The sequence below is a fragment of the Hypanus sabinus genome, chromosome X1 (genome assembly GCF_030144855.1).
Source record: "Hypanus sabinus isolate sHypSab1 chromosome X1, sHypSab1.hap1, whole genome shotgun sequence".
Lineage (NCBI taxonomy): Eukaryota > Metazoa > Chordata > Chondrichthyes > Myliobatiformes > Dasyatidae > Hypanus > Hypanus sabinus.
In genome coordinates this window covers 63,450,308-63,461,395 of record NC_082738.1, presented here as the reverse complement: position 1 = coordinate 63,461,395, position 11,088 = coordinate 63,450,308, and the positions used below count along the sequence as shown (strand labels likewise).

Sequence of the window (11,088 nt, the reverse complement as noted above, 5' to 3'; positions counted from 1 at the left end):
CTCCAACATCTGCTAATTTTTCCCCTCCCCCTTCCCTCTTCGCTAATTCCCAACTCTGGCCTCTTACCCCTTCTTCTCACGTGCCTATCACCATGCCCTGGTGCCCCTCCTTCTTCCCTTTCTTCCATCATCACTCTTCTGTCATATCAGATTCCTTCTACTCCAGCCCCTTACCTTTTCCACAAATCACCTCCCAGCTTCTTACTTCATTGCCCCTCCCCCACCCATCTTGCTGTACCGAGCATCTTCTAGCTTGTCCTCCTTCAACTCCCCACACCTTCTTATTCTGGTATCTTCCCCAGTCCTTCCCCTCGGGCAGAAACATCGATTGTTTATACATTCATTTCCATAGATGCTGCCTTACCTGCTGAGTTCCTACAGCATTTTGTGTGTTTTGTTCAGGATAGCGTTAGTTGAAGGAGGTGTATGAGGTACACTATAAAATTCATAGTTTGTATAAAATAAGCCATTCATGGATTACTATCAGCACACAATCAGTTCTTACAGTGACTCACTGTCCAAATAAATGAGTAAAAAGAATAAGTAAAGCATTAATTAAGTACAGTAGTCAATCTTTCACAGACATATGCTTTGCAGTTCACACATTGCTAATTCTTCATTCTGCTCAAATAAACTCATAAATGAAATTACATTCTATATCATTGCTGCAGTCACTTTAGGGAAATATAAATTTTGAAGGGGGCACCTGGATTTGAACCAGAGACCTCTTGATCTGCAGTCAAATGCTCTACCACTGAGCTATACCCCCACATTGGCAGTTAGTTGCAATTGAAATCCTGATTAATGGTAATTTGTTTTCTTGAGTTATCAATTTGTGTTGAAGTAGATAATTGCAAAATTTTGGTACAGTAAATTTTGACTTGTGCAGAATAGGATAGGTTTATTTGAAGCTGATCCTTTCTAGTAGTGGTGCAAACTTGTATTGCATATTATGAACACTGTGCATGAGTGACCACTGCCCCTAGTATTCCTACTTCATCTGACAACTTACATTCAGCAACATCCTGGTTCTGATACAAGGTCCCAACCCAAAATTTAGATCTTTTCTTTGCCTCCACAAATACTGTTTGACCCACTGAGTTCCTGCAACAGTTTGATTTTGTTCCAGATTCTGGTGTCTGCAATCTCTGGTGTCAACAATATAATAATGATTAGATAACAAGCCAGAGCTAGCCAGCACTTATCAGATTCAGGTTCTTTTATTTATCACATTGTGGTGAACTACATATACCTGTCTGGACACGCCCCCCCCCTCCGCTGACTGCTCCTGTGGCTCCTCCCACAGACCCCAGTATAAAGGCGATTGGAGACACAGCTCCGGCCTCAGTCTCCAGGATGTAGTGTGGTGGTCACTTGCTGCTTGTTCTTTCTTCCAATCAGTAAAAGCCTATATCTCGCCTCATGTCTCCGAGAGTTATTGATGGTGCATCACACATGTACATCAAAACATACAGTGAAATGTTTCCATTTAACATGGCACTGGAGAAGCCCAGCAACTACTTACTGGAAGCAAACAAAGCAAAGATTACAACTTATTAATAACACTTTTTCTTGTAAAATTTATGATAATCGATCACTGCAAACAATGGGGAGGAATGCAAAGGCAAGGCTGAGTTGAGGGTTGAAGCGTGCAAGGTAAAATCGAGGGGTATTGTTACAAAGTCGGGGTGAGTGGAGCAGAGCGAAGTTGGAGTGGAGGAAAGGCAGATTCAAGGCCCATCCACCTGAAGCGAGAGCAAGGTTTGATCAGTCTAAGTGCCAGGCCAATTTTGAAAGGTAACGAGCTGAAGAGTGGCAGTGGGATCTAGGCCCAGAATGTATCAGTGCGACAGGGCCCTTGTCCTAGTCCTAGTCTTAGTGTGAGGAATGACCCAATGTTAGGACGATTTAAATGCTGGGTCAGATGGATTGAAAAGGCAGGGTGTCAGGACAAAAGGCAAGAGTCGGGCTGGTTCTGCTCACTATTCCACAATGTTTATTCTATTCTGCACTGAACCAAGGGTAAGGCTGTGGTCTGTTCTGGCTGCTGTGGGTTTTGTGTCTATGGACTCAATTTTAGTTCTAAATGCTAGTTGCTTACTTTTATTGTTTGTACAATATGTATTTTTTTCTCTCTACATATTGGGTGCTTGTCAGTCTTCTTACTTCAATGGGCTCTTTTGGATTTCTTTGCTTTGTGGCTGTTGCCTGTATGGAGATGAATCTCAAGTTGTATAATGTATACATGCTTTGATAATAAATGCACTTTGGACTTTGAACTTTGAAATGTGTCATTTGTGTTAGCAGCCAACACAATCTAATGATGTATTGAGGGCAGCCAGCAAATTTCACCAAACATTCTGGCACCATTTTCAGCAGACAAGCAAGCAACAACAACAGCAAAACAAGCCCCTTTCCCACCCTCCCTCTCTCTCACACACACACACACACACACACACACACACACACACACACACCTTCAACCCCAGGACAGACCTCTGACCATCAACCATCACTCCTTGGCCTAGACTCTCAGACATCAGGCCTCCAACTTCCAATCTCTGACTTGCACTCATAGACCTTCCAACATTCAGTAATCGCAATATTAATAATTGGTAAATCAATTCTTTTTACATCAGAGCGTGATCATCTAACCAATTGTCTGACCTTCACCTGCTGGCTGACACTTCATGCACATCATTCTTGAAACAACTGACACAGTAGGGTATCGTAATTTGTGGATATGTACATATTCACAACCACCAACATTGATTTGGGGTTCACTTTAAGAGGCTGGTCTGACTTGATGATGTAATTGAGTAAAGTACTTTTACCGCGCTTGGTGTTCAGTGTTTGGAGTACAATAAATGAGTTGCTATGATTTATTTCTTAAACATCTCCACTATTTTATTTATGAAAACCTACACTGGTGACCTGGATGCTCTCAAACGATTTAAAAATTATTGAACATGTTGGCCAACACAGTCACTTTGAAACTGTTGGAGTTTTGGGAGCAAAACACTGTTGCTTGGTTTGAACAAGCCAAGGTCCAATTCCTGCTGTGAGAAATCTTCACTGACAACCCCAAATATTTCTATGTAGTACCGTCACTCAGCAACTCCATGGCTGCAAGAGTGGTGAGTCTATTTGAACACCTGCTTGAACATGATAAATACTGATAACTGAAAACTCACCTTTTACAGACTTTCCGACTATCGGAGTCTGAGTCTGCTAAACACTTGCTCTCCTTGCCTGGCCTCGGAGCTAATGGACCACATGCAGTCTCTCCTGGGAAATCATCATCTTTGTTTTATTCTTAAAGAACTCTTCATGCAGCAAATACATGATCAAGTCCACATAGCCCTCACTAATGCACCCGTGAAGGACTATAGGGAGATGAATAAACTCTTCTCAGGTTTCCAGCCAGGTATAGGTATCAATGGATCCCTCCTCATTGTCAAGTTTCCAGGTGTTTCCATCAGCCCTTTAAAGACCTGATTGATTTCCTTCACCCTGTAGCAATTCTGTAGGAACATTGTGCGTAATCGTCTTTTTTACTTGGTGAGACTCTACGGGTCCAAAAAAGTTTTTGCGCTGATAATCAAAGTAGAAAAACCTGCTCTACATTGGGAGGCGTGATGGTGGCTGTTATTGTTGAGGTATAAGTCTGTGTGAGTGGGATTCTGATAGATGACATATCCGACTTCTTAGTTTCTCTAAACTTAGACAGGACATAATGGAGGTAAGCCAATAAAAAACAGGTGTATTAGAGTCCTTCCATTTAAGCAAAATGCCTCTCCTAGCCAATACAGTTGTAAAAGCTATCATCTGTTGAGTGGAAACAGGAATATATCCTGCTTCCGGTGGAGAATGTGGTAAACTACATATACCTGTCTGGACACGCCCTTCTGATGACTGCTTCTGTGGCTCCTCCCACAGACCCCTGTCTAAAGGTGATTGGAGGCACTGCTCCCCCACTCAGTCTCCGAGATGTCGTGCTCTGTTTTGCAGCTAATAAAAGCCTATCGTTCACCTCCCGTCTCCGAGAGTTATTGATGGTGCATCAATTTTATTAGCAGCAATTTTAAAACATGGAGAGCATTTTACGACCTGACAGATTGGATCTCGACCCTCAATCCCAGGAAGCCGGTGACGCTTTCAAACTCTGGCTAGTATGCTTTGAATCGTACCTGGAGGAGATTGATGTCAGACACTCATGTGGGCCTGCGACTGCAGGGGACTGACGGCAGAACAGCATTCGGAGCTCCTGGTATGAGACGCCTGTGTTACGGGGATCAGGTCAGTGTACGTGATCCAGCAGCTGCTGGAACATACTTACCTTACAGTCGGCGATTGAGCTGGCCGACATGCTGGAGTCCACTCTGCACAACGCTGATGCTGTCCAGGCGTGCGATCTCCCGCCGGTCCCGTAGACGCTGCAGACCCCACAACCCGCCGGCGAATCGACCACGGCTGCTGCCAGTCGCAAGTCCATGCAGAGTTACTTCTGCGGACTCGAAAAGCACCCCCGAAAATGCTGCCCAGCCCGAGAAACTAACTGCTCCAGCTGCGGAAAGAAGGGCCACTTCGCCAAGGCCTGTAAGTCCAAACCACAAGCGGGGTTGAGCAGCACCATGTGCGAGGCATGGGGGTCGCCATCTTGGTCGCCGCCATCTTGCCTGCCCGCCGTGTACGAGGCATGGGCGGCCATCTTTGTCGGCACCAACTCAACCGCCTCCGACCCACGGGTGCTTACAGGGCAACAAGACGGCAATGCAACTCTGGCCTCCGTGACCCTCGACCAAAGCGCCCCACACCAGCTCGCAAGGTCAATGATGGACATCCTGGTGGAGAGGCACAGGACTAGCTGCCTGTTTGACACAGGCAGCACTGAGAGTTTTATTGACCCGGACACGGTGCAATGCTGCGGACTCGTGACACAGCCGGTAAGCCAGAGGGTCACCATGGCTTCTGGATCGCATTCCACAGACATCTGGGGGGGTTGTGTAGTGACACTGGTGGTGCAGGGCACAGAATATCAGGACTTTGCGTTACTGGTCATGCCTCAACTGTGTGCCCTGTGCTATTGGGGCTCGACTTCCATTACTTTTTGCGAGGGAGCTGGATTCCCAACATCTCGACCTTACGTCATCACGTGATGCCCCCCAAGGGTGGGGGGGAGCTCGACTTCCAGAGCCACCAGAAAAGTGTGACAATGGAGTATGATGGGCCCCTCCCACCAATCACTGTCAGAAATCCTCAGTTTTGTGGGACTTCGTCATATACCCCACTACTGACCACACACACACATCCAACCCAGCACCATGCCAACAGCTGCGCTACTGACACCACTTGCAGCCTCTCCACCCTCAAGATCCCTCCCCCACCGCTGTTCGCCAACCTGACCCCCGACTGTAAACCTGTGGCAACTAAAAGCAGGAGGCACAGCGCGGGGGACAGGGCCTTCTTTAAGTCAGAGGTGCAGCGGCTGCTCAGGGAGGGGATCATTGAGCCAAGCACAAGTCCTTGGAGGGCCCAGGTGGTCGTTGTTCGGACCAGGCAGAAAAATAGGATGGTCGTGGACTATAGCCAGACCATCAATAGGTTCACGCAGCTTGACGCGTACCCACTACCCCGCATCACGGATATGGTCAATCAGATAGCTCAGTACAAGATGTACTCGACAATAGACCTGAAATCTGCTTATTATCAGCTCCCTATCCGCCTGGAGGACGGCCCCTACACCGTCTTCGAGGTGGGCGGCAGGCTCTATCACTTCCTGCGCGTCCCCTTCGGTGTCACGAATGGTGTCTCTGTCTTCCAGAGGGAAATGGACTGGATGGCGGACCAGTGCCAAATGAAGGCCACATTTCCCTATCTGGATAACATCACCATCGCGGTCACGACTGGTTGGATCACAACGCCAACCTCCAACGATTTTTCCAAGTGGCCAAAGCTCTTAACCTTACTTATAACAGGGACAAGTGTGTGTTCGGAACCACCCTACTTGCTATCCTTGGGTATGTCATAGAGAACGGGGTCATTGGCCCGGATCCCGACCATATGCGCCCCCTGTTAGGACTCCCTCTTCCCAACACCCTCAGAGCACTCAAACGGTGCCTGGGCTTCTTTTCCTATTACGCCCAATGGGTCCCTCACTACGCAGACAAGGCCCACCCCTTGATCGTCCACCGCATTTCCCCTCTCAGCTGAGGCCCGCGCGGCCTTCAGCCGCATTAAAGGGGACATTGCCAAAGCAACGATGCATGCGGTGGATGAGACCATTCCCTTCCAAGTAGAGACTGACGCCTCTGACTTCACGCTGGCTGCTACCCTCAATCAGGCAGGAAGGCCGGTAGCATTCTTTTCTCGTACCCTTCAAGGCTCTGAAACTCGGCACTCCACGGTGGAGAAAGAAGCCCAGGCCATAGTGGAAGCTATTAGGCACTGGAGGCACTATCTCACCGGCAAAAGGTTCACCTTGCTGACCGACCAGCGCTCAGTTGCGTTCATGTTCAGCAACCAACAGCGGGGCAAAATCAAAAATGATAAAATTTTGAGGTGGAGAATAGAACTCTCCACCTACAACTATGATATCCTGTACCGGCCTGGAAGGCTCAATGAGCCCCCTGATGCCCTATCCTGGGGAGCGTGTGCCAGCACACAGCTCAACTGGCTATACGCCCTCCATGCAGATCTTTGCCACCCGGGGGTCACCCGATTTTACCATTTCGTGAAAGCCCGGAACCTGCCGTACTCCCTTGAGAACATCAGGACGATGACCAGGGACTGTCAAGTCTGCGCTGAGTGCAAACAGCACTTCTACCATCCTGAAAAGGCACAACTTATCAAGGACACCCGCCCCTTTGAGCGACTGAGTGTTGGGTTTAAGGGCCCCCTTCCCTCCATTGACTTCAATGTGTACTTTCTTAACATAATCGACGAGTACTCGCGGTTCCCTTTTGCCATCCCCTGCCTCGACACCACTGCCATGTCTGTCATAAAAGCCCTGCGCCAGCTCTTCACTCTGTTCGGATATCCCTGCTATATCCACAGTGATAGAGGGTCCTTGTTTATGAGTGACGAGCTGTGCCAGTACCTGCTGGCTAGGGGCATTGCTACTAGTAGGACCACGAGCTATAATCCCCGGGGGAATGGACAGGTGGAGAGGGAGAATGCCACAGTGTGGAAGGCCACACTCTTAGCCCTTAGGTTAACAGGATTGTCAAACTCTCGCTGGCAGGAGGTCCTCCCCGAGGCACTCCACTCCATCCGCTCCCTGTTATGCACGTCCACCAATGCCACCCCTCATGAGCGACTCTTTTCTTTTCCCAGGAAGTCTGCCACTGGGACCACCCTACCGGCTTGGCTGATGTCCCCAGGGCCAGTGGTGCACCGGAAACATGCGAGGAGCAATAAATACTACCCGCTGGTCGAGAGGGTTCACCTACTACATGCGAATCCCCAGTATGTCTACGTGGTCTTACCTGAGGAGGACACGGTCCCTGTCCGCAACCTAGTGCCCGCAGGAGCACCAGACCCCTACCCTGAACACTCCACGGTGACTATGAACCCTGTACCCATCGATGTATATACCCATGAGACACCGCACACACCTAGCCCTATACAGACTCCTTACGACACTCCCATACCGGGCACCACACACACGCATGAGGGATTACTGACGCCTAACGGACTGACACCTCAAGTCAGGCCGGAGCCAGCACAACCACTGTCTCCGGTGCAATCATCACCAGCACTGGTGCAATCACCACCAGTGCTACGTAGATCACAGTGACAGATTCGACCACCTGATAGACTTGACCTGTAAACATACTTGTAAGAAACTTCGCCCCGTGGGGACTCTCTTTTAAAACAAAGGGGGGGAGTTAATGTGGTATACTATGTATCCCTGTCTGGACATGCCCCTCTGCTGACTGCTCCTGTGGCTCCTCCCACAGACCCCTGTATAAAGGCGGTTGGAGGCACTGCTCCCCCCTCAGAATCCAAGATGCTGTGCTCCGTTTTGCTGCTAATAAAAGCCACTTCCAGCTCACTTCCTACCGTTCACCTCCCGTCTCCAAGAGTTATTGATGGTGTATCAGAGAGATCCCAAAAATTGCTGTAAATAAATTTAGTTGTAGGTCAAAATTCAAGACATTTGATAAAGTTCTAAAGTCATCTTTCCAAAAATTATCTATCTTGATACAAGACCAAAACATATGAGTTAAAGAAGCCCCTCAATATTACATCTGTCGCAAATCAGATTAATATTGGAAAAGATATGGGCTAATTTATCCTTTGACATATGTGCCCAATGTACCATCTTGTACTGTATCAAGGAATGATGGCCACAAATAGATGAAGTATTTACCAAATGAAAAATTGTGGCAACTATTTCAGCCCTGGGAAAAAGCCTCTGACTATCCACATGATCAATGCCTCTCATTATCTTATACACCTCTATCAGGTCACCTCTCATCCTCCTTCACTCCAAGGAGGATGAGGCTGAGGTCACTCAACCTGTTTTCATAAGACATGCTCCCCAATCCAGGCAACATCCTTGTAAATCTCCTCTGCACCCTTTCTATGGCTTCCACATCCTTCCATCTGATACCTGACCAGATTCATTTCCCAATACCAAATCTCCTCTTGGAGGCTTATCTACATACTATGTCTAGAAATCTTCCTGAACATACCTAACAAACTCCACCCCATCTAAACCCCTCACTCTAGGGAGATGCCAATCGATATTTGTGAAATTAAAATCTCCCATCATGACAACTCTGATGTTATTACACCGTTCCAGGATCTGTTTCCCTATCTGCTCCTCGATATCCATTACTATTGGGCGGCCGATAAAAAACACCCAGTAAAGTTATTGGCCCCTTCCTGTTCCTAAGCTCCACCCACAGAAACTCCGTAGACAATCCCTCCATGACTTCCTCCTTTTCTGCAGCCATGACACTATCTCTGATCAACAGTGCCACGCCCCCACCTCTTTTGCCTCCCTCCCTGTCCTTTCTGAAACATCTAAAACCCGGCACTTGAAGTAACCATTCCTGTCCCTGAGCCATCCAAGTCTCTGTAGTGGCCACCACATCATATCTCCAACTACTAATCCACACTCTAAACTCATCCGCTTTGTTCACAATACTCCTTGTGTTAAAATAGATACACCTCAAACCGTCCGTCTGAGCGCATCCCTTCTCTATCACCTGCCTATCCTCCCATTTTGTGTGTGTTGCTTGTGTTTCCAGCATCTGCAGATATTCTCTTGTTTGTGAATAGATAGATAGATAGATAATACTGAGAACATAAGTTAAGGAGTCCTTGAAAGTGAGTCAATAAGTTGTGGAATCAGCTCAGTGTTGAGGTGAGTGAAATTGTCCACACTGGTTCAGGAGCCTGATAGTTGAGGGGTAATAATTGTTCCTGAACCTGGTGGTATGGGACCATAGGCTCCTGTACCTCCTTCCCAATGGTAGCAGACAGAAGAGAGCCTGGCCCAGATGATAGGCATTCTTGATAATGGATGCTGCTTTCTTGTGGCTGTTTTCCAGTGCTCAGTGGTGGGGAGGGATTTGATTGTGAAACATCTTGCAGCCAATGGGACTATTCTGTATTGAAGGCACTATTGACAATAGTCAAGATTCCACAAAGGGTAATGAGGAGTGATCAGATGATCTGATTTTTCTTATTCAAGATGCTAGATTCAAGATTGTTTATTGTTATTCTTCTGTAAAGGAGAACAAAAAGGTTTTTACCCTAGATCCGATGCAGCATAAGAAAGCACAATAAGCACTGAAAATACTGTACCTGTACAATAAATATAAATGCTGCGTAAAAGCAATCCTATCAAACACAATGTTTTTATTTTAATTTTTATTTAGAGTTGCACTGCCCAGCAGGCCACTGATTTAACCCTAGCCTAATCACAGGACAATTTGCAATTAAATAGTAGGTCTTTGGATTGTGGAAGGAAATGCGCACAGTTCATGGGGAGAACGTTCAAACTTCTTACTGATGGTGCCAGAATTGAACTCCATTCTCCTGAATGCCTCAAGATGAAAGAGTGTCACCTTAACCACTACACTGCTATTGCACCCTGTACAGGTACAAGTAATTGATTGTGACACTATATATATCTCAGATTAGATTATATACATTGACTGTATATAATATATAATAAAGAATATGTGTACATAAGGTGACTATGAAAGAAAATGATAAAATGACAATCTTGGCAGGACATATGAAAACATAGGACAGTGGCTGTGTTGGGGGATGTTGTGTGCACTGATGTTTCAGTAATGTTGAATAAGAGATAGGACTTTGGGATATCTTCTCTGCTGGTCCTTTGGCATCTTTTATGTCCATCAGAAGAACAAAGCATTGCAAAGCTTCATTTAAAAGACAGCACTCAGGGCACCGCAGGGCTCCCTCAGTGCTACACTGCTCAGTACCAAGCTGGACTATCAGCCAAGATTCTTCTGTTCAAGTGCCTTGAGGAGAACTTAACTACCACACCTTAGTGATAACAGTGTTAGCCACAGAGGCACTCTAGACCACAAGTCTGGTGAGACCATGGGGGTTCAGACCACCACCAAGCCCCTCACAGAATCCTTGTTTCTCATCCCAAAGCCTTTACAGGCTAACACAGGAGGAAGTTAACTGTAGCTGCAAATATTTAGCAAAGGAAGCAGCTGCTCAAACACTTCAATCGCTGGCTGTTTGTTTTAAGAGGGAAATGCTTGCAGGAACAATTAGGCAATGATCCCACCGTCAAGGGAATCAGAATCAGAATCAGGTTTAATATCACTGACATATGTCATGAAATTTATTGTTTTGCAGCAGCATTAGAGTGCATACTTAAAATACTATAAAGAAATATATATTAAAATTAAATTCAGTAAGTAGTGCAAAAAGAGAACAAAAATAGTGCCCGTGTTGGAACTGGATGAGTTTGCAACCCTCAGCAACTTTTAATAAGCATGTGCAGTGGCTCCTTTATACCAGTTAGAATGCGCTTCACAGTTCATCTGTAAAAATCTACTGGAGTGACTATCAGTGTTCCATCCTGAAGAA

General features: G+C 46.6%; 1 non-coding gene across 1 annotated transcript; it reads right to left on the bottom strand.

Moving 5' to 3' along the window:
• Positions 1-697: 697 nt before the first annotated feature.
• On the bottom strand, positions 698-769 carry trnac-gca (transfer RNA cysteine (anticodon GCA)). Its single transcript has one exon. It is a non-coding gene; the product is annotated as a tRNA-Cys (tRNA).
• Positions 770-11,088: the final 10,319 nt, after the last annotated feature.